The following is a 24,725-nucleotide window of genomic DNA, read 5'->3' on the forward strand; positions in this document are numbered from 1 at the left end:
CCAGGCTCAGAAGATCCTCCCACCTCAGCCCCCAGGAAGCTGGGACCACAGGCATGGCACCACCGGCATCCCGCCATGTTACCAAGGTCTCAAACTTCTGAGCTCAAGCAATCCACTCATCTTGGCCTCCCAAAGTCCTGGGATTACAGGGGTGAGCCATCCCACCTGGCCTCAATCTCTGTATATTTTAGAGGATAGATAACTTTGAATGGGAAAAGTTGTCTCTAAAGTTGACCAGTCAAGAAGAAACAATGCTTCCACTTTAATGCCTATGCCAGACTTACCTTACCCATTAACTTTTAATCCTGTAAGAAAGATTTGCTATGTGATGAGGCTGCTTTTGTTGCACCTTGTAAAACATACTGAAATAAACAAACTGTAAATGACTTTGCAGGGATTGCTGATTTAAATAAATAAATTGTTATAATTGTAGTTACAGTTATAGTCAAGGGGCTATTTCATTTCTCAGACTCTGAACCAAAGCAATTAGGAACAACTCAGACACAAAATGACCAGCATCAAGAATTACAATGAAAAGCCAATTACCTTTAACTATAAGAAACCTTATTTGCATTTATTAAAACAAATGATCTCTCAGTACTGGAGAAAATTATGTGGATTGGTTGATTAACCCTTCACTTGTAAGAGACCAGAAATTACTTTTCAGAGAGCCTGTATCTTTTCTAAATTTACAGACAAGAAACCAGTAAATGATAAATGATCAAGGCCCAAGGAAAAAACTGCATAGCACAATGGACATCTATGAGTTTCACTTGTGCTAGCATGCATTCCTCATTGTGCTGGTACCATCATCCTCACTTTCCTCTGGGGAATCCCCTTCTCCAGTTCTGACTCCAGATGGTGTAGATGGAGCTAACTTCACTCCCCACTGAGAATGAGCAAATGACCAATCAATGTATTTCACCAATGAATGATTCAGGGAGCCAATCATTAATTCAAGTCAGTCCAGTACTACTCAATGCTAAGATTTGAGAACTAATGAAGGAACTATTGTGAAAGGGAAGAATTAAAAAAAAAATCTTGCTGGCATTCTGAGCTGGTAAGATAAAAACTTTGAGCGTCTAGCGGCCATCTAACCACTACAAAGTGAGACCATGCCTATGCATGAGACCAACCCAACGGAAAGAAAACTAAGAGATGATAGAGACATATTTCTGATGCCATCTTTGAGAAGCTGCATCCAATCATTCTGGAGGCAAAAAGCTCTTAACTTTATAGATAGGCAAGCCAAAATCTTCTTACTTTCATTAAGCCACAGTTAGAGCTAGGTTTCTGTCATTTGTAAATTAAAAAGTTAAGACTAAATGCAAATCACTTATAGCTTATTTTATTACTAGGTACTCAATGTCTATGCTTTTGCATAGCTAAGTGAGAGAACTTAAATTCCAATACTGATGGGCTATTACCTCATGCAGGTACCCTAATAAATCTTGTTTCCTCTCAGTGTCATTGTTTCCTCATTTATAAAATGGAGATTAAAATGGTAGCTCACAAAGAAGAAATACAAATGGCCTATAATCACATGAAAAGATGTTGAACATCATTAGTCAAGAAGGAAATGCAAATCAGCTCTACAATGATACCACTTCACACTCACTAGAATGGCTATGATCAAAAAGATAGACAATAACAAGTGTTTTCTAGGCTGTGGAGAAATTTGAAGTCTCATATTGGCAAGTGGGATTATAAAATGGTGCTTCAAAAAGCATCTGGCAGTTCCTTAAAAAGTTAAACATAGAGTTACCGTGTGACCCAGCAAGTCTACTCCTAGGTATATACCTCTGAGGAAATAAATATACAAGCACACACACACATACAAATTAAAAAGTCCATAACCACATTATTCTTAACAGCCAAAATGTGGGAAAAAAAACCTTAAATTTCCATTTACTAATGAATGGATAAACAAAATGTGTCATATCCACACAATGGGCATTATTTGGCAATAAAAAGAAATGAAGTTCTGTTACATCTCACAACATGGATGAGCCTTGAAAACATTATGCTATGTGAGAAAAGCTAGTCACAAAGACCACACATCATATGATTCCATTTATGTGAAATGTCCAGAATAGGTAAATTCACAGAGATAGCAAGTAGATTGGCAGTCACCAGGACATAGGAGGAGAGGAAGGACAGTGACTGCTAATGGCTAGGGGTTTCTTTTCAGAGTGATGAAAATGTTCTAGAATTAGATAGTGGTAATGGCTACTCAACTTTGTATTTATACTAAAACCACCAAGTTTCACATTATAAACGGATAAACATTGTGGTATGTGAATTATTTCAATAAGAAAAATATCTTATAGAAAAAAAATGGTAGCCTATTCTGATTCTCACAAATGACCATTATAAGAAATCCATGATGATAACAATATTAAAGTGACATTCTTGTTGGAGCCTAAGGAAAAACAATCCATACAAATGCAAAGGCCTATTGTTTTTAAGGCCTCAGCAAGTGCTAACAGAATGGGAAAAGAAAATTACCAAATAGATTTTCCCAGATCACTTAGCTTCCTTTGTATCCAGCAATGGTCAACAAATATATAGCAGGCATACATAAAAGCTATTTGGAGATCTCTTGAGGTTAACAGCATGCAACATATTGCCACTGCCCCCAGCCTGGCCAGGAATATTATTTATGCCACCCTTTCACAGCTGTATCAATCTCCCATGAAACATTCAGAGCCTCCATGTTAATAAACTACATTATGAGCCGGATGCATTGTCTGGATAAACTGCATTGTCCAAAACACTGCCCCATTATTACAGAAAATGCAGAACGTAATTAGTATTCTTCTTTGCATAAGCTGCAGCTTCCAAAAATGGTGCCATATTATAAAGCCTTAATTAATAAACAAGAGTTGGGCCATGACCAGTTACACTTATCTGAATTTTATATTGTGAAGAAAGGCCACTGTTCAAATTCCGTTTACAAATATCTAAATTCTGGCTAGCCTACATGAAGATAGTCTAAACAGAAAGCCTGAGAATTCTGTGTTGCTAATAGCATTGTGTTGGTACACCAACAATAGCAAGCCATTAACTGCTGGGACATAAACCATCCTGAGAAATGTTCAGAGTGGAAGGATGATAACATTGTATTTCAGCTGCATCGTATGGTGCAATTCTTCTATTTGTTCATATGCATTTCCCATTTAATAGATGGAGGAACCAGGGTGGCTTTTCATATCTCTGTGAAACCTTAAATGTGGGGGAGAAAAGTGAGCTGGCAAAAAAACAAAAAGGATAAGTATGAGGTATTGTGGGGTGGGAGCAGGGTTACATCACAATGGAATGTAAGTACACAGTTGCTTTCTCCATTTCCAGCTGGTTTTTATTGATTTTCCCCTAACCTAACCCCAAAGCAAGGCCATTTACATAAGTCATGAGCATTGAACTAATATTTGGGACCATAATATTGAGCAGACCATTTTATGAACCTCGGCTAAAGGAGCATTTGCACTAAACTGCACTCACCTGATTAAAATCCATCAACTCTAGCACCTTGAGAATTGTAGAGTACCTGTTAAGCTCGGCTGTGGGACTCTGCATACTGAGGCAGACCATAATCAGAAGGCAGCAAGGAATCCGACCGGGAGAGGAAAGGGAGGAGGAGAACATGTGATGTGTGTTGAAAAGCAGATCGCATGAAAGACCGCCAGTGCTCAAATCTGAAAAGAGTCCTAAGCCTACTGCAAACACAGAGCTGTGCGAACATGATAATTCTTTCAACAAAGTCCATAATATGGCTTATAGGGCCCTGTGAAAACAAGGTGGATGAGATAGTATTGCAGTTCAGTGAAGAGTAACTGGCCCAGCAATGGAATGTAGCATACACAGGAGGCCCCGAAATGGTCCCTGCCTCAGCAGAATGAGCAAGAGCTCAGGGAGTCCAAGCCGAGGGACTTTCTGCAGCCTAAACAAGCCGTCTTAGATCACTGCCCTTTCCATCAGCTCCAGGTACCAAGCACAGGCTCAGAGTCCTATCTGTCTCAGAAGGACCTGCTTTACCGTGACCACAAGGATGGCATTTGAATCAGTAATAGGCTGTCAGAGGCCACCTTGATGCATTTGAAGAAGAGCTATCCCTGAGACATTGGTTCAAGTTCTCGATCTGTACCACCTAGCTGTGTGGTCACGGACAAGCAGTCTTGCTCATCTGACCAAGTGGATGCAGATAATAAACACATGTGAAATGAATGAATGAGAGAATAAGACCTCTAAAGCAGAATTTCTCTCCCCAGTGATATAGACAGAAGACAAGGAAATACTGCGTAGAAGAGGGAGGTTCCCCGGCAAAGGCCCCAACCTCAAGCCTGGAGACCTGCGGCCCCTAAGTGGGGCATTTCTGTTTTTGTACCCAAACGGTTGCCTTTTGGCATGCCACACTCCCTTATCCTGTACCCATATAAATCCCGGACCCCAGGCTCCAGGAGCAGACAAGGAGAAGAGGAGAAAAGCAGACGAATGACACAAGAGAGAAAGAGAGAAGAGAAGGAATGTCTGAACGCCAAGAGGAACTCAGCTGGGGGCAGTCGGAGAAGAGTTTGGCCGCTGAACAGCCAAAACTCCAGGGGAAGATCATCTTCCCATTCCATCCCCCAGCCAGCTCCCCATCCATCCCATTGAGAGCCACCTCCACCACTGAATAAAACCCCTGCATGCATCCTTCAAGCCTGTGTGTGACCCAATTCTTCTAGGATGCTGGACAAGAGCTTGGGATACACAAAGCTGTCACACTGGCCCTCTGCCCTTGCAGAAAGGCAGAGGGAGCACTGAGCTGGTTAACACTTAAGCTATCTGTGGATGGCAGAGCTAAAAGAGCATTGTAACACTGGGGCCACAGGCACCCACCCCTAGACACTACCATGGGACTGGAGCCCAAAACACTCACTCTTGCTCCTGCACCTGCCCATCTGTGTGCTCCCTCTCCCACAAGGGGTTTGAGTTCATGGTGGTTGAACAGAGAGCCGCACCCCTGTCGCATGCCCCATGAGTGGGGCCAGGGAACTCTTCTGTTTCATCAACACCACTGACATTTGAGGTGGGATGATTCTTTATTGTGGAGGCTGTCCTGTGCATTGTAGGATGTTCATCCCTGGCCTCTACCTACAAGATGGTAGTAGCACACATACTCCCTCAATTATAACAACCAAAAAGTCTCCAGACATTGCCATATGTCTCTCAAGAGCCAAAATTATTCCCAGTTGAGAATCTCTAATTTATCCTTCAGAATGTACATTCCAGGATCTAAATTAATGAGCCATACACCCAGATAGTGCCCCCTAATTATTAGGAAAACTTACATAGATACCTTCATTATCACTGGAAATTCATTAAGACAAAAATTTTACTGAGCACCTATTATCTGCCATGTAGAAAGATACTGTTCCTGCTCCTGAGAAGCTCACAAGTTTAAGTGGAAAGTGGCATTTTACAACTTCACATGAAAGAAAAGAGAAATGTTCAGGTAACCATCTTTCCAATAAATAATAGAATATCCTTCTATCTGATTAGAGAGGTGAACTGTAAAGACAGGCAAGAATCAGAGCATATCTCTTTGCTATTAAAACAATACTACATGTATCAAAGTTGCTGACATTTGATAAGGTGAATTTTTGGTAATTTTGCCTCATTTTAGATGTTTGCTGCAGTTGTTTATTGCTGGGTGCAGGGAGTCTCAGACTCAAAGGACAATCTTATGAGGTGGTTTAGCCTAAGAGCATAAGCCAAAAGAGAGAGCTCTGGAATGAAACTGCCTGGTTTTAAATCTAGATTCTGCCATTTGCTTGTTATGTGACCCTTGGCAATTCATTAACCCCTTCAATCCTCAAATCCTTCTCTATGAAAAGGAGATAATCAATGTACCTACCTCACAGATTTGTTAAAAGGGTTAAATAACTTATGTAAAGTGCTGAACACAATGCCTCCCACAAAGCAAAAATTGTAAGAACAATAGCTGTTAGCATTGTTATATTGATATTGCTGCCTCTCCATTTTATTATGATCTTTTTTATTGTAGTAAAATACATGTAATATAAAATGTGCCATTTCAATCATCTTTAAGTCTACAGTTCAGTGGCATTAGGTACATTCATATTATTTTGCAACCATTACCATCATCCATCTCTAGAACATCTTTTATTTTCCCCAGTTGAAATTTCCCATTCCTCCCTCCACCAGGGTTGTTCTCTTAAACCAGTCCTTACCCAGCAAAATACCTTCTAAGGAAATGAGGACAAAGCTTTTGTAAATGAGACTAAAGGCAATTCAAACTCAGGTACCCTGGAAACTGAATAGAGGTAGTGCTTAAAATGGCCATTTGGGCCACTTGGGGTTATGTTGATGAGTTTAGTCACCATGAACCAACTCCTAGGAGTAACATTCTAAGTGGGTTTTTGTTTTGTTTTGTTTTTTGTTTTGAGGCAAATGGTTCCTGGCTCTGTGGCCTTCCCATCTTACCATCACAGAAGCATTCACTCTACTCCTCTAATCAATATTAACCCAGAAAAAAAGTCCAGGGACATATATATTTTGGTAGCCCAGAATTAATGGGAAAAGACAAGTTGCTGGGTATAAACTATCAAAGTCACGTACTTTTTAACAGAGAATGAACAAACCTCCTCCCTTCAAGAATCCGCCTGTTTTTGCAAGAGCATTCTGGGGTGGGAGGAAAACCTTCTGATTTCTAGCCAGCTCCTCAAAATAGCTAAAGAGTTCCTAATTTCACCTCAAACCTCTGTTTCAGCACCTACTGTGTTGTGCCAAGTTATTTCTCATCCACTATCATTTTTGACAGTGGATCTGACCCTATTGCAATCGCGTTTAAGGAGTTTGTAGACAGGAACCCTATCTGAGCTGTCAGCACGTTGCCTGATCATCTTCAGCAAGTGGTCTGGCAGAAGCATGCAGGTAAGGATGCCCTGAAGCAGGCTGTCAAGAAAACTGACCAATGAGAAAGGTGTTTTGTGCTCCACAGCTGAAGCCAATTCTGCTGGGACATCCCAAGACAGACTCCACTCGGACTCAACTGATAATACACACTTTACATCTGTCACTATCTGCCCAGGCATATTGACTTTGTAACATTCCCCCCAGGCACTTCAAGTCCAGTTTCCACTCTGTGACTTTTGCCTGTGGTCACTTTGCCTGAAATGCCCTTTCTCTTTCTCCTTCTTATCCATTCATTAGGATCTAGCAAAATGTACCTCCTTTGAAAAGCACTTTCTGTAGCCCTCAGGCACAAGTGGGGATGGCTGTGTTGGACCAGAAAAAGCAACCATTGAAATTTCCAAACTGAATCTGTACTTTGATTTATTTCAGTGTGGTATAATGTATGGTATAATATATGGCAATGTTTTCCAAGTCTGACTGTACATCACAGTGACCTGGGGGACTTTTGAAAAATAGATCCCCAGGCTCCCCTCCGATTAAGACAGCAGGTCAGAAGGTTGCAACTCAGGAAGCTTTACTTAATGTTTAGAAGTTTCCCAGGATATTCTGATGCATGAACCGTACTTGAAACAATAGTCAGACATTGCTACTTATCAGCTGTGTGATTTGGGGCACTCTGAGCCTGTTTCCCCCTCTGTAAAATAGCGGGGAAGTAGGGGAGTGTCACAAGGTCTTAGAAAGGACCACATGAGGGAATGAGTGCAAAATTCTTAAATGATGCCTCAGTAAGTGAAATTATGATGCTAATTACAATGAATTTCCTTAAAAAGCTACTTTTCACTTCCAATAGTCCAGCTTGCAAAACCTTCCTCTATCAGAGAAAAATTTAGTGAAAGAGTAAATGGGCTTCACACCAGGATGATAGCCTGGAAAAATCAAAAGAGACATTGAGACATTGCCCACATAGAAAGCAGGGGAAGAGCATGTTCAGTTTTTCTGAAGGTCTATATTCTTCATTCCTACTGTCCATTTCTCCTGATTAAAAGTCTCTCCCAATAGCTGAGACCATTAACAAATATAAGCCCATCAAATGGTAGCTACCCCACTTTGTAAAATTAGGCTTTTGTGTCTCTCATAGAATAATGTTCTAACACTTCACTACCTGTAATAAAGTATTTGCACCACACGAAAAAAAATGTATTTCATGACCAGCAGGCTACAACCAGCATTCTGCTTTTAGGAACCCATGCGTTTGATTGTATCCTAAGTTGGTAATGAGTCACCACTTTTGCATTTAGTTAAGGACACCAAACAATGACTCTGTGAACCTCAGCTCAGACTGCCCCTGAGTCCTCAGAAGATGCCTAAATATGGACTGTTCTGTAGCGCTTAAGGATATCAAATGACAGTATACCATGACAATCACAACTAATCGAAGTCCCCTGCAGAGTAGTTCCTCATAAAGAGATGGAGATGGAAAAGTAGGAACGTTTTTCAATGCTATGCAGAAGGAAAATAATATCTACTGACCATATTCATCCTTTCAAAGGTCTGCCCTGAAGGCAAGTTGACAACACCCAGGCTTGGTTCTCCCTTTTGGAAGAGCTAACGCTAGGAGGGTTCACCCTTGCTCCCTCTGGCGGGAATCAGCAGAACAGAGCGGGAGGCACTGTGGCATTAGGATTGCAAACCCTGGCTTCGGACACAGTGCTGCTTGAATCAGAATCTACACTGCAGCTGGGCAACTGGCTGAGGTCACATTTTTAGGCTCTGAGCTGCTTTCTCTATTTGCAAAGTGAGAATACACAGCTTCTAAGGTCATAATGCAGATCAAATTATATATAAAGCACTTAACATGTGCTCAGTAAAAAGTCATTGATCTAATTATTGTTGTACTTTATTGTCATTAATATCAAGGGAATGACAGCATAGTGAGTCTCCTAGGGATGCAGGTCAATAGATGTTGAACTGCTGTTATGCAGCAGATACTGTGCCAGGTCCTGGGTAATACCAGAGCAAACAAGATCAACACAATCTGCACCTCCAGGAAGCTTATGGTCTAGTTCAGAGGTAGGAAAAATGTGTTTTGTTTGGCCTGCACCTTGTGTATAAACACAAAACATAGAGCAAACATTTTAAAGTTGGATGACTTCACACCACAGTCCAGATTTCTGGCTTCTCTTTGAAAACATCAGAAATTCTGAGAGTAAGGGAGATTTCTGTCCACATGCCAAGCCTTCTAAGTCCCAAAGCACCAACCTTCCACTGGAGAGTGGCCTGCTGGCTCTTCTGATTAAGAAAAAACTCCCTCTGGCTACACATGATGAGGGGCCTGGAGGAATTAAGAGAGATGAGGTAGCTGAGGACACAGGTCCAGGGGACCAGAACTGAAGCAAGGAAGGAGAAAGGAGACTCAGCACTGGTTCTCTTTCACGGGGTTTTTTTGTCTCTCAGCTCAGCTCGCTTTGTTTGGCTGGACACAGAAAACCCTGGAGGAGAATTCTGATTCCAACTTGCTCTTTGCACAGTTAATTATTTGGAGCTCCCAGAAGGTTGGAGAGAACAATGACTTCCCCTGCAGTGGCAGCTGGACTAGCTTAGTTCCCTTTTCTGCCCCCAGGGGTCAGAACCCAAGGAAGGGGGGCTATTTGTTTTGGCCTTAAACCAAATCTGCCTAGAGACACAGAGCGATGCTCTGACCTGAGACCACAAAAGCTACTATTTCAATTCCTGGTAAAGCTCCTCTCTCTTGCCGTCCATAGCAGGCTACTGATGAAAAACGCGTTTTCCCTATGCAAACTGTTTACTTCTCTCCTTTGCAAACTGGAAGTAATGTAAAAAAAAAAAAAACAGAAAGAAAAGAAAAGAAAAAAACCTATATGCACAAGAATTCCATCTCTCCTTGCAAATAAGATATTTCACATTTCCTTAGGCAGATAGCATGCAGACAAGTAGGGGAACTAATTGGGATGGATCAGTGAAAACAACGAAAGCTCATTTATACACAACTTGCTAATAAGTGTCCACAACTTTGTTCTAATAGGGGATCCATGACAAGTCCCTCAAAAACAGAGAAACAGGAGAGAATAATTTACACTTTATAGTTGTGAGCCCTGTAACAGTAGAACAACCTTCCTGCAGTCCCAGAGAGATTGTTCCCACATCTAACCAAAACCATTACCATCAATGGTGTCCTGCATTTTGAACAGTTGTTAATGAAGACTTGCCTGACCCAATACAGAGTGAAATGGGTGTAGTTGCTGCTACAGGCTGCCTTCCAGCCTTCCTGCATCTGAATACATTTTCTCTGTTGGCTGTTCTGATAGAGATTCATCTGGAATTCTTAACTAGATAAATCCCTCAATGACAAGGTAAGGCCCATCTTCTGATTAAACTTGTATTGAATTTATTTATTTGGCCAATCATGTAATCCATATTTATTAGGTAACTTTTAAGCACCAAGCATTGTGCTGAGTGACGGGGATATCAAGGTGAGTCAAAACAACCATAGTCCCTGTCCTTAGAAGTCCAGAGGGGCTGGGTGCAGTGGCTCACACCTGTAATCCCAGCTTTTAGGGAGGCAGAGGCAGGAGGATAGCATGAGCCCAGGAGTTTGAGACCTGCCTGGGCAATATAGCAAGACCCCATTCTCCACAAAAAGTGGGGGAAAAGCAAGTCCAGAGAAAAGGAACCTACTAATCAAAAGATCTCACAAATATAAAACTGACCCTCTGAAAGGTGTATAAGAAGTATTTTGGTACTAGGAGGCTCTATTACAAAGAGTTCGTCTAGATATGGGGTGGCAGATAATTTGTCTCAGAAGAAACAGTACTTGAGCTGACATTTAAAACCAGGGGAAAAGCATCATAGGCAACGGGAATCAAATACTCAAAGGCCTTGCAGTGAGGCTGAACAGTAAACATAAGGACTGAATAAAGACCAGTGAGATTGGCGTGGAGAATGCAAGGAATAGAGTGATGAAGATGGAGAGTTGGTAGGGACCGTGCAAGGCCCTGTGGAGCACTTCAAAGATTTCCAGCAACATAAAGCTATTTAAAGATGTTTAAGCAGGGTATAATGGTGGTAGTTGATGTGATCAGATTTACGCTTTGAAAAAATATAGATTAGAGTTGGCATTTTGGGGGGACACAGAGTAGATCCAGGTAGATCCAGGTAGACCAAGTAGGTCACAGGTGTCTAGGAGGGGATGGTAATTTGGACTTGGATGGTATGGTGCTAGAGGTGATGTAGTCACATTGACATATTCTAACAATAGTTACTCTGGTACCAACCCAATATACCAGAGTCATCCAATGGCCCAAGAGTGGTACTAACTGTAATTCCTGATTCTGTGAAGCTGAGTAAAAACATTTAGAAAGACCAAACTAAAAAGGATCTGAACGCATCTGTACTCCCTCATCCCCAGCAGCAAGGTACCACCACGTACTCTGAGTGATCATAGCTTTATACTTGAATTGACAAATTCTGCATAAGACTCCACAGGAAACCCATTAAATAGGCAGGGAAGAAAATGCTCACCATTCAGCATTGACAAAAAAGATGATAACAAGCAAGTTTTCAGTCAAAGTGGGTAAAATGTTGAATTTCTACTCTAGTGTCATTAGCACTGCACCTGATTTTTTAAAACAATATTTTGGTTAATCAAAACTCTGGGTCAATCAACTGTTCCGCAGTGACAGCTCCTGTGGTCATCAATCTTTGTTATCGCTTGAAGCTGACATGGTCTCAGTCCACAGGAGAGTAAACAGCAAAAGACAAAGGTTTCTCTTCATTTCCCCCAAAGGGAGTTAAGCAATGAGTAATAAAAGCATCTAAATTATTCACATGGCTTTCCAGAAGTTTATGATTCAAGATTTGGGAGAGATAATTGAAGGAGGTGGGGTGGGAAACATAACACTGGATGAACACATTTATTTTGAAAATGAAAGGATGAGTTTCTGAGGTAGACCCAATTACCACACACAGGGCTTCAGGAGTGACAGCAGCGGCCTTTGGTTCCGCCACACAATGCTTCATTCATTCCTTACATGTGTTCGGACGATCATTATTAACCTACAGTCACCTGAGAAAAGCTCAGTGTCTGCCAATCAGTCACACTGGACTTTTGTGGAAATGGAGAAAGGAAGAGAGTAAGAAGGGAGGGATGGAGCAAGGGTATGGAGGGAATGTGAGGAAAGCACAAGGAGGGGCCAGAAGGTGTCAGCTGGTGGAGGAGATAAAATGTTTTCTGTTTCTGTTTTACTTGTAGGGTATAAGAAAGAGACATCAGTGTGAAGATATGCCACTGGGTAGGGGCTGAGGGTTGTTTGTATGTTTGTTTGTTAATAAATGTGGCTTGAATTAGATATATGGCTCTCCGTTTTAGTATATAAGAAATATAAGTAAAAGAGTTCAGCTATTGTGAAACTTCATTCTCTTGCCAAATGGAGTTTCCTTGACTGTAATGCTCCAAGACTGAACCATGTACATTCACTATTTATAAAAGCTAGACATGCATTTATTGAACCTACCAGATATAGGTACTGTAACCAGGCATGACTAACAGTAGAAAGAACTGAAAAACCCTTCATGATTCAGCCTTAGTTTACCTTACTGGTTTTATCTCCTGTGAATTCTCCTTTAAAACTAAGATCACAGTTCTTTGGTTCTTGGAATTCACAAAAAAAAAAAATGCTCTACTTCCCCTCTGTGTATGTGAGTATTCTCTCTGCACTGAATGCCCTTCCTCCCTCATCTAGCAGCACTGCTCCTCTCTGCCTGGAATTGTCTAATTCCTGCCATTCCTCGGATCTGTTTAGACATTACTTCCTCAGGATGCCATCCTGAATTCTGAGCTGAGTCAGGTATCCCTTCTCAGGGCTCTCACTGAGCTTATCTCAACAGTAGTCTAGGTAGCATTCAATCATAATTAGATAGTGTGCAAGCTTTCTGATGGCAGAGGCTAAGACTTTCTCATGTTTGTATCCCCAGCCCCTAGCACACCATGAAACACAAAATGCCCAATAAATTTTTGCCAAATAAATAAAAAAATACAATACTTGATACCCAACTCCAAGGCACTTTCAGTGTAGTTAGTGAAGATAGAACATTTTGAAACATAACACAGCACAGGGCAATATGAAAGAAAATAAAAAATTAAATAAATCTGTTATAAGCAACAAAGCAGGTATTTAGAGAAGGCAAAGATTACTTTTAGCTGGAGTGACAGGAGCAACAGAATCAACGACAATTCAATGCGTGTTCATGACACAAGTCCTGTGTTAGTTGTTTTCAACAACAACCCTGTAACTTGATAATATTATCCCCATTAACAAATGTGGAACCCAAGGTTCAGAGAGGTAAGTGATTTTTCAAGGTTATATAATCAGCAATGCCAGGATTTGAATGATGAATCTAAGATTTCAAAACACTGAGAATGGAAAGGTGGGTATCCCAGGTAGAGTAAAAACAGAAACAGAAAAAAATGTGCAAGGGCATCTCAGTGTAATGTATGTCCTGGGGATTAAAAACAAATCAACTTGATATAATCTATTATAGGAATGCTAAGGATACTGATGCTAGCAAGTAAGCTGTGACTAGACTGCTGGGGGCCTTGAGTGTCATGCTGAGGAACTTGGGTGCCGAGGAGCCATTAGAAGCTTTGGAGTAGAGAAAATGTGATCAGAGCTGAAACTCTGAAAGTCTTATTAGAGAGTGGGAGATAGGATGAACTGGAAAGATAAGAAGGAAGTTTGCAGGCAAGGTAATTCTGTTGGTGACAAAAAAACTTTTCCTTTAATTTCTTATGTTAGGTATTTGGGGGCCTGCAAATTAAACGGACAAACCACAGATTAACAGGAGAAAAGTTTATTTATGTGCATATGGAAGCTTACAAAAGAAGTAACTCAATAAATGGTTAAAGTTAGAGGCTTATACAGTCTTGCCTGGGTATCCATGGGGAATTGGTTCCAGGACCCTCTCTCACCCTCCATCGGATACCAGAATCCAGGTTCACATTCCTTATATAAAATAGCAAATATAACCTGTACACATCCTCCCGTATAATTTAAATCATATCTAGGCCAAGCGCGGTGGCTCACAACTGTAATCCCAGCACTTTGGGAGGCCGAGGTGGGCGGATCACTTGAGGTCAGGAGTTCGAGACCAGCCTGGCCAACACAGTGAAAGCACATCTCTACTAAAAACACAAAAATTAGCCAGGTGTGGTGGCACACGCCTGTAATCCTAGCTACTTGGGAGGCTGAGGCAGGAGAAATGCTTGAACCCGAGAGGCGGAGGTTGCAGTGAGCCTAGATTGAGCCACTGGACTCCAGCCTGGGCAACAGAGTGAACTCCATCTCAAAACAACAACAACAAAAATCATATCTAGATTACTTATAACACCTAATACAATCTAAGTGCTACATAATTATTACATTGTATTGTTTAAGCAATAATGACAAGAGAAAAAAGTCTATACATGTTCAGCACAGATGCAATTTTCTTTTTTTCAAATAGTTTTGATCCACTGTTAATTGAACCTCAGATATGGAGGGGCAAATGTATAACTACCTTAGTAGGGAAAAAGGAGTGGGAGAAAAGACCTCTTTGGAAAGAATAAGCAGGTTTCTACAGGAAAAACAATGAGAGATAAGAAAGTTTGTAATAATGTTTGTTCATCCAGGTACGAGTGGTCTCTCTGTCTTCTTCAAGGCTATAAAACTCCCCCAGAAAGGATATTTATGATATATTGAGTCTCCTTCCTAGGAGTAAAAGCCACCCTGAAGAAGGAATTTATGAAAGCCTCATTTCCCAGAAGTTTCTGCTATTAGTCAAATAAGAGAAGCTCTGAGATGGTTTTTTTCTGCATCTGTTGAATCCCAAATGTCTTCAGCTTAAAATAATCTTCATACCAACTCTGGGCTTCTGAGTGGGTACCTGACATTACCAACTAGGAGCCTAGCACAACTCTCCAGCTCCAAAGGCACTGATGTCTGGGATGGAGGGAAAGGGTAGATTCAAGCCCTACTGTGAGAGACGACACCAACAGCCCCTAACAGCTGAGTTATTGTGCGTCTGAAAGAGAAGGAACTAATGGTGACTTAAAAGCATTAAGCCAAGATGACAGAGAGATCATTGTCACCACTAACACAAATAAGGAAGCCAGTCAGGAGAAAGTACTGGTTTGAAGGGGGAAATTTTAAACATGCTGAATAAGACACAGCAGGAAAAATCTCTAGGAGACAATTGGAAACGTGGAACCAGAAAACCAGAAAGTGATCAGTGCAGGAAATGCAACTTGGGAGTCATTTGCCTAAAGCCATAACTTGAAGCCATAGTAAATGTGGGTATATCTCCAAGGGTTAAGGAATAGAGAAAGAAGACTAGAAGGTAAGCAACAAATCTTAGTTAATACTCAAATTTAGATGGTCTGCATGTGACATTAACAAGTGAAAGATACAAAGAATTAAGATTAAAGTGCCCAGTATGAGTCTGACACTAAACTGGGAACTTTTTCTATGTCATTTTATGATGTAGGCACTACCGCTATTTCATTAAAACCAAGGCTGAGAGTAATGTATTTTGTCAAAGCCATACAACTAGTAGACAACAGAGATGGGATCAAAGGCATGTTGCCTCACTCAGGGACCATCTGACTCATGCCTTCATGGACAGGACTGTGGGATGGAGGGCAATGGAGGAAGAGTTTTCAGGAGTGCATAGGATGAACGTAGTCAAAGGCAATGGGGACCGAGAAGAGGCCACTGAATTCTGAGTCCTCTGAGAGGACTCACCTCTCAGAAATAGTTGCAGTATAAGGTCTAAAATCAAGGCCCCCATATTTTGTGCTGCTTTGACATATGGAGAAATTCAAGAGGGCCTCAAATGACCTAATGACAAGTTCCCCTCCTGACATGGTTTGGCTGTGCCTCCACCCAAATCTTATCTTGAATTGTAACTCCCACAATTCCCACATGTTGTGGGAGGAACCCGGCAGGAGGTGATTGAATTATGGGAGCAAGTCTTTCCTGTGCTGTTCACATGATCATGAATCAGTCTCACAAGATCTGATGGTTTTTAAAATGGGAGTTTCCCTGCACAAGGTCTCTCTTTGCCTGCTGCCCTCCATGTAAGATGTGACCTGCTCCTCCTTGCCTTTAGCCATGATCATGAGGTCTCCCCAGCCATGTGGAACAGTAAGTCCAATAAACCTCTTTCTTTTGTAAATTACCCAGTCTCCGATATATCTTTATCAGCAGTGTGAAAACAGACTAATACACCTCCCAACTCTGCTCCTGCAAATAAAGTCCCCCAGCCAAACAACCCTCCCTATCATGTGAACCAGGCATGGTTCCTGCTTATTCCTCTTATTCCGGAGTAGTGGATTTCAGTTTCCTGCCAGCCTGCAGAATTATTCAGACAAGCCAACTGCATCCTCCCATAGAAACAGGGATAATCCCACCCCTCTTAATACTAAAGCCTTCTTCCCACATCCCCTGATTGCTCACTCTGTTCCCAAGTGCAACTCCCATGTGGACCTGTGTGGCACTCAGGGTCCTTCCTCCCTGGGCTGTGAGTATATGTGACTAACAAACTGCTGTCTCACTGGTCCAGTGTTGTTCAGTCATCTTTCTAACCCTAGGGTGGGACCCTTTCTCACCAACCAGGTAAGTCGAGAGTGATTAGAACAACAGAAGACACCAGAGTGTTTACTGTGGAAGTAACATGGGTGAAATGCTTCACTTTAATAACTACTGGCTTTATTACAACTGAAGAAATCCGAGAAATGGATGATTACTCTTTTCTAATTTTATATAGGAGGAAACTGAGGAACAGAGAGGTGTTCAATGGATACTTAGAGTGAGACAGCACCAAATTATTTTTCTCACTTTAATGTTGCATTTTTCTCAAATATTTTTTTGACGAGATCCTTTCCAGATGCTTCTATAAGAATCACATATATCCAGTATTTACAGAAAGCCATTGCAAGCAATAAGGAAAATCCAAAAAGCAAAATATGGGCAAAGGATAGGAATAGATAATTTCCAAAAGAAGAAATAGGAATGCCAATGATGGCATAATGTCCAACCTCACTATGAATCAAAGAAATTCAAACAAAAATTACAACAAATATTTTTGTCCCTTTTTGGTTGAGAAAGCTTTATACTACCCACTGTTGGTGAGATTTTAAGGAATTGGAGATGCTCATACACAGATGGGATAAGTAGAAATTAGTATCTCTCTGAAAGGCAGGGTAGCAACTTTCTCAAAATCTTTAATGGTAGTATTTTATGAAAAAAATTCATTCGTAGGATTATATCCGAAGGAAACAACTTGTGAAATTCATAAATGTATATGGATGAGAATGCTTATTCTATTGTTTTTTTATAATATAAAAAAACCAGAAACAATCTAAATGCCCATCAAAAGGGGATAGGCTAAGTAAGTTGTGGTACACCTATAAAATAGAATACTATGCAGTCTTTTAAGTGGAAGATGTAGATGTATATTTATCAATATAGGAAGATGATATTTGGTTTTAAAAACTAGGTTATAAAGCTGCAGGTGGAAGAGTACACATATTATGTAAAATGTTTATAAAATTTTGTGTTTTTCTACGTACATGCATAATGAGACATTTGTTGAGAAATTTGCAAAGTTTTAGTATTCCATAGTCTTCAAATTTCAGGTGAGTCTTACTCTCTTCTTTAGTTTATCCCAAAGGCACATATCAGTAATCAGGAAATAAAAGGTTGTTTTCACTGGGGGTGGGGGAACACATGGAGAGGAATGAATAGGTCACCTCAAAAAGAAAGCATACTTCAGGAAGAACTTACACAAATTACACAACATACTTTGCTTTTGCACTTATTTTTTATTTCCCAACAGATAACATGTGAAATCCCAGAAAGGGGAGAATCAACTGTGCATTCGATTTTTCACAGGGAGCTCATGAAACTAAGGCTTCTGTGCAGCAGCAGGGCCATGGAGTGGAAACTGGAAGGCGACTGGGGTCAGTAGGTGCTGGCCAGTCCCTCTCTGATTGAAAAGGACATGTGAAGGGTGCCAAGTGAGACTTCCTCTCCAAGTTCTCAACAATGGCTACTTTTTTGCGTTTTATTTTGTGAACAATTCAAACCCACAACCCTGGATACATTCCACTTGTGGAGGTTTCCCCTTCAGACAGCAAATGCTGCTGTTTCCAAATCCAATCATGAGTGTTTGCTGTTGGAGCGCTTGGTGTAAGGCATGTGTGTCCTATAAAATATGTTTCTCAAAACTTAACTTTTTAAGAAATCAGTCACTGGTTTATCTCCCAATTCTATCACCCAGAAGAAGAGAAAGATGCCAAAACAGATCCCACAGAGAGTTTCATTCTGAAAAACAGACATTTAATGTAGTTATTCTGAAAAAAATACGAACTGTATTATGTCACTTTAGAAATTTCAAAATAGAGATCTCTAGGTATCCCGTTAGGCATCTGTCGTGCTCCCAATTACATTACTTTCGACAGCCCTAAGAGAAGCAATATTTATTGGCCTACTAAGTCTTTAAGAATGCAAAACTTAACCCATCTGGAACTAGTTGTGTTGTTGACTCCAGGGTTCCTTATATCAGAACAAATTCAGACATAAACTCTGGGACAGTTCTTGAATATTGCATGAAGGTGAGTTGCAGGCATTCACACAACACAGCATTGTCTTTTAAAGCATTTTTATGAAGCAGATCCAAAGGCTGGCAAACCTTTCCTTCACCATAAAGGAAATCTAGGCTAAAGGGGAAAATAAGAAGTTTATGAACTCTTAAAAAAATAAAGCTGTGGAGTTAGGGAGTTATGGATTAGGTTCCAATCCATTAATTCTTTTATTCTCTGGCAGAGCTGGCTGAAGATGTGCGGCCCTCTGGCGGGTAACAGAAACATTCATGTCCAGAACAATCACAAAAAGGGAGAGAAATGGCTGGCAGAGCAGAGGGCGGATCTACTCATTTGGATGTTAATTTATACAGAAATCTGGAATTCAATAATCTCACATCCCCCAGGTAAGGGAGCGATCCACTCTCCAATTTCATTTGGGAGTTCTATTACATTAAGCAATATTCTGTTTGGCCAGACATGCCATTCTTCTCTTGAAGGAAATTAATTTCTTGATTCTTCCATCTAATAATCTAATATAATCCCAAGTCAGTGCTTTAAGTTTTCTCATGACACTACTAGACGAAATAAACTCTGAAGTACCTCTTGTGGGAACTCACAAGATACAGATGAAAACAAAAGAAGAAAGTAAAATTGAAGAGGGTGAGGCCAGGGACAATTAGGTATTGAACTGCCTGCCCTGCCTCCGACACATGATACATGTGATTTGTTAAGACGATTTTCTATCCTTAACTCTTCACTAAGTAGGGCTGCTTTACAATTTCCATAGGAAATTTATTTTTAAGTATGTAAGGTCTGTGAACAGGATAAATAAAAGATTACAAGGAAAAAAAAAAGCAGTGATTTCTGGTTGTTTAAAAGGCAACTCGACAAGCCTTTCCCAGCAAAAGGAAAAGGTCAGGATCAATAAAAGGGCTTTTCCTTTGGGAGGAGATCTGTTTTCAATTTAACAAAAATAGATCCTTATGGTGTAGTCTTCTGAAGACCAAGGAAACATCAAGCTATACAAGGGATCTGGCCTTACCAGGAGAAGAAAACTTCTTCATTTGATATTCTCCAATAATATCAAAACAAAGTAAACTTTACCCACTTTGCACTCTTTCTCGGCCCCCTGCCTGTTAGTGAAAGGCCAGTTAACCTGAAAAATGAAAACCAGCTCTTAAATGTAAAGATGATACTACTCATTGATGCAATGTAATCCTAATAGTGGCTTCTCAGAGATATCATCTTAAGCGTGATATCAACAGGGGGAATCTCACATATGAGTAGAGGCTGGTTTAGAAAAATCCTGCAGGACATGGAGTGTCTTTGGTGACAGAAGTCATACTCTTAAAGGTATCTTGGTCAAACTCATCATCTCTTACTCTTTTTATATTAGCCGGGCGTGGTGGCACATGCCTGTAATCCCAGCTATTTGGGAGGCTGAGGCAGGAAAATGGCTTGAACACAGGAGGCAGAGGTTGCGGTGAGCTGAGATCACGCCACTGCACTCCAGCCTGGGTGAGAAGAGTGAAACTCTGTCTCAAAAAAAAAAAAGTACTGGCTCAACTACTATGATGAGAAGCTTTTGGGAGATACTCAGTGGTAATGTCAGCCTTATTTTCTGTGGCAAATCTGAATCCTTGCTGCCGTAACACAGTTGTTTTCAACATTTACCCTTTCTACACTCATAGGCACACACACAATTTTAACTGATGAATTCATGGAATTCATAAACCTGACAGTGTCCCATTGCTGGAACCTTAGTCATACCCATTCCTAGCTCTTGCTAACTATAACTTCTCCATTTTTCCTTCCTCTCAAGAAAGTATATTAGATTGCAAGGTTGCAAGAGAGTAAGAGTCTTAACCTTAAATATGCTTTCATTTATTAGAAAAAAGGAAATCATCTGCATCCTTCAGCAATTTAAATATTATTAGAGAAAAACCTGGTGGGATTCAGCATCAAAGTTATTCTCCTTTCTGGCATGACCTCCTCTCAGCACTTCTTCAAGTATATAAATCCTACCAATACCTCAAGGTCCATCTACTCTGTATTCTGAAAATACTCCAATCTTCTCTCCCTGGAATCTACCAGGACTCTCAAACTCAAGTGTTTTCCAGCAGTCAGGAAAGTTAGTTGCATGCCGCAGGCCAATTTTCAGGCATGTGTGTTTACTGGATGAGTGATGAGGACAGGACAACAGAAGAGAACACGTCCTCCCTGAAGGGGGCAGCAGCCAGTCAGTCCCATCCCATTGCTGTCAGGTGGGAATGCAGGCCCATAGCTACCCGATCTTCCAATGTTTTAAGATAAGTCGAAAATCTGCATTCTATGGATAATATCTCAACTTTAAATGTTGGCTCACTTAGGATGACAATGACTCTGTGATCTGCATTGGACCCATGGAACCACTAATTTGCAACCTCTGGTTTCTACAAAACATGAAGCTGACTGATAAATGACAAGCTTGTGCCATTTATCAGCAAGTGTTTGCTATTTCACATCATCAGTCACATCAGTATTTCAGAGAGCCATAAATAAATGTATAGGTTATAGGTAACAAAAATAAAGCAGGGCTTTAACTTAATTATCTTTAATTTAGCTTATTTAAAGTTTCAAATAACATGTAAAGAGGGCCTGAGATATTTATATTTAGAAATTTAGAGACATTGGTTAAATAAGTTAAGGAACAATGAGCCAGACTCTGAAGTCCCAGCAAGGAGGGACTGTATCTTTGTTTTATTCAGTACCTATCAAGAGTGCTAAGTACACAGGTTTGAATGGAACTGATTTGAATCATTTAAGGAAAAAGGTTCCAGACAAACATTGCATGCATTAGAAACTGAGTATTTCCCGATTAAACATATACCACCCTTACATTTCCAAAGTGTCAGCAAAGCATTCTGTTCTTTGGTCAAATCTTGTAAAAGCCACTTACTCCTAAATATTTTTACTTTGTAACCTTCACCGTTCCAAGTTCATCTAAAAGAATAAAGAAAATACCTGGCACAGAGAATGCATTCAAAGTGTATTAGTTAAATTTCACTAAAAAGAAGTAAACAAAAGACAAAAAACTTCAATGCATCTTGATTCTCTGTAGAGAGAGCACCTTGTGGCTTGGGCTTCTTCTATCAAACACATACCCACACCTTTTTGTCAGATAAACTCATTTGGTTTTTCTTGTGTAATGGGGTGAGTATTGTACAAGGTTTCAATGCCTTTTTTTTCCAACTCAAATTGTCCCTTAGAGGCTCGAAGTACTAACAAAGTGCTTCACCGCATAAAAGTGCTGTCTACATTTGTCTGGCAAATACGATGCCAAACGAAAAGCCTGATGAGTCTGCAATTCGTCATGGGCATGATCAAGCTCCAGGCTGCTTCCACCAGAGAGCAAATTCAACATTATAAAGGAAGTGTGGACAGGAAAGCCTTCCAGCAAGATTCTCAGAATATGGACATGAGATTCAAAGACTAATAAAATGGGTTGGGGAGACGGTATTGATGAAGAAGCAGCCGGAGAGGAAAAAAGGGGGATTTGAGCAGATGTCTATCACTGAAGAAAGTGATAGACACAGAGGAAAGAGAAGATCTATGTTATCACCTGTGATCCTAAAACAACTCTAGGAATTAGGCCGCATTATCCTTGCTTTTATAGAGGAGGAAAATGTGGAACAGAAAAGCTGAATAACTTGTCACAGTCTTACCCAGCCAATTAGTGGCTTAACTGGAGTTTGGCCAGGTCTTTTTGTCTGTATAGCACAAACCTTGTGACCACACAGCACTAACTTCCAATAAGTCACCCAAAAAGTCAGCTGCATGTAATTAGCTCTGCTGTGAAACTATGGACTGGGGAAAGGGCATTGTTCATTTGTTAGCTTAATTTTTGTTAAAGGCATACAAGACCAACCACAAAAAAAGAAAAACAAAAACAAAACAAACAAACAACAGCAAAAAAAATCAGCAAGAGCTGTAGAAAATCAACTCTGTCATTAGTAAGTATATTTTATTCAAGTATGTGTTATTAATATATTTGAGATCTCCCAAATACTAAAGAGATAGAAATTTAGATACATTGGAGATAAACTTCAAGTAAGCTATTTTTTCACTATTGCATAAATGGGAAGATATTTTCATTGAAAATAATGTTCCTTTACTCAATCACCCAATATTTATTGAGAAACCACCTGGGCCAGACATTGTTCTGAATTCTGAAGATCAGAGAATGAACAAGAAGAAACTGACTTTGTTTCGTTTACAGTTCAGATTGAACAAAGCAATGGCAACAGAGAAAGAAAGAGAAGCCATTTATGGTTTGTGATAAATGCTGTGAAGGAAATATTTTCTGATAGAGAATGAATGGAAAACTTCCTTTAGGCAAAGAGGACAGGAAGGGCCTCCTTAGGTGATGGTGTCTAAATGAGTCAAGCATGTCGAGGGTTGAAGAAAGGGTGCTGCAGGCAGAGAGATAAGAGTATGCTAAGAGCCGGTGAGGACATTGAACTTAGCTCTTCCTGGGAAGTGGCAGCCCCTTGAGTTGGTGCAGTGACCAGGGTGGACATGTGTAGTATAAGCTTCAGGGAAGAGGTGAGTTGAAACCAGCCAGCCCCTCATGGGTCTGGTATACCACTAGAGTGGGTTTGGAATTAATTGTAAGCATAATAGAAAGCTGTTGAATGAGCCAGTCTTCAACAAGGGAACAACAAGAACAGATTGGTGGTTTTATTTTGGCTGCCATGTGAAGAATGGATGACAAGGCACTTGCACAGAAGTGGAAGACTAGTCTAGAGTTTGGAAGATAGCACTTGGACGTCCTGCTGGATGCCTGCCATTACCCTCTGGATCTGCCCTCCACCCTTTCCTCGCCTTTTGCCTGCCTCAGAGGCTGGCTTACAAGGACTACGGCCCAGGGCTCTCTAGCTTCCAGTTAGTTTGGTCAATGGGAAACCCCAGCCAGAGATCAGAAGAAGGGAGGAGAAAGAACTTAGGATATTAGTCCCTCAGCACCCTGTCACCTCCAAGCAGAGTTTCTCACAGGTTGGTTGTATCCCACCACCCAGGGCTGCTGGTCCTTCAGGTGGCCTCTGCCAAGGGGCCTGTCACACAGCTCTCCCTCAGGTCCCAATAACCTTCCCTCTCCTATGCCTCTTTCCTCCCCTTTACCCTTCAGGAGTTGAGTAGCATCAGAAAACGCTGCAGCTAGCCCCAAGGTACTGCACTCTGTCTTGTAGTTTGAAAATGCTACCTTTGTTAAACTCTAGTCAAATTACCCAATGTATGGATGCCATCTGTTTCCTGTGGGGCTGACTGATACAGGAAGAGAGAGGCCAGATACTATTTTGACACGTTCAGTTACTGTGATCCTTGAGTAACATTCTGTTTAGCTTGAGTTCATATAACTCAAAAGGTTATCAAGGAAATCTTACACCCTTTTACCTTTTTAGGAGAAGCAACAAATTCACCAAAGAGGTAAAATGCCAAAATCATGGGCGTGCGGATTCAGAAAATAAAATAAACATTAGTGGTCATCAGTATTTGATTTCAGGCCAATTGTTAGAGCTGTTGCTTAAAAATTTAGATGTACATTTCTCATTCCATGTTTCATTTATTCAATCAATGTTTATTGAGTGCCTACTACTTGCAAGGCACTATTTTATGAACTAGACATAGAGCAGAGACCAAAACAAAATGCCTACTCTCTTGCAGCTTACATTCTAGGGGAGAATCAGAAAATAAACAACTCAATGATATCTTATGTGCTTATAGGAAATGGTTAACAGGAATAGAGAGTGGGAGATCAGCAAGAGGACTGCTGATTTATAAAAGACAGAGTAGGCCTTTCTTAAAAGGTGATATCTGAGCAGAGATCTAAAGGAAAAGATGAAGCAAGCTATGGCGATGTCCAGGGCAAGTGTGTTCTGGGGGCAGAAATGAGATGACGAGGTGTGGGTGGCACTTTTGAATACCAGTAGAAGGCCAGTGCCACTGAAGCAGAGGAAGTAAGGAGGACATTGGCAGCCTATGCAATCAGGGAGACGGCAGGGACAAGATGAATAGCCTCAAGAACTTTGGCTTCTATTTTGAGACAGTAAGTTTTTAGGGTTTTGAGTAGAACAGTGATAGGAATTGATTTAGGTTCAAGAGGATCATTCTGGCTACTGTGTTGCAAATA

The 24,725-nt window shown here is 40.7% G+C and overlaps 1 protein-coding gene across 9 annotated transcripts in view; it reads right to left on the reverse strand.

Moving 5' to 3' along the window:
• Positions 1 to 24,725, reverse strand: part of FHIT (fragile histidine triad diadenosine triphosphatase) — a 1,503,390-nt gene that overhangs the window by 989,204 nt on the left and 489,461 nt on the right. The gene's annotated exons all lie outside the window — the stretch shown is intronic.

This window comes from Pan paniscus, chromosome 2 (genome assembly GCF_029289425.2).
Source record: "Pan paniscus chromosome 2, NHGRI_mPanPan1-v2.0_pri, whole genome shotgun sequence".
In the NCBI taxonomy this organism is placed as follows: Eukaryota; Metazoa; Chordata; class Mammalia; order Primates; family Hominidae; genus Pan; species Pan paniscus.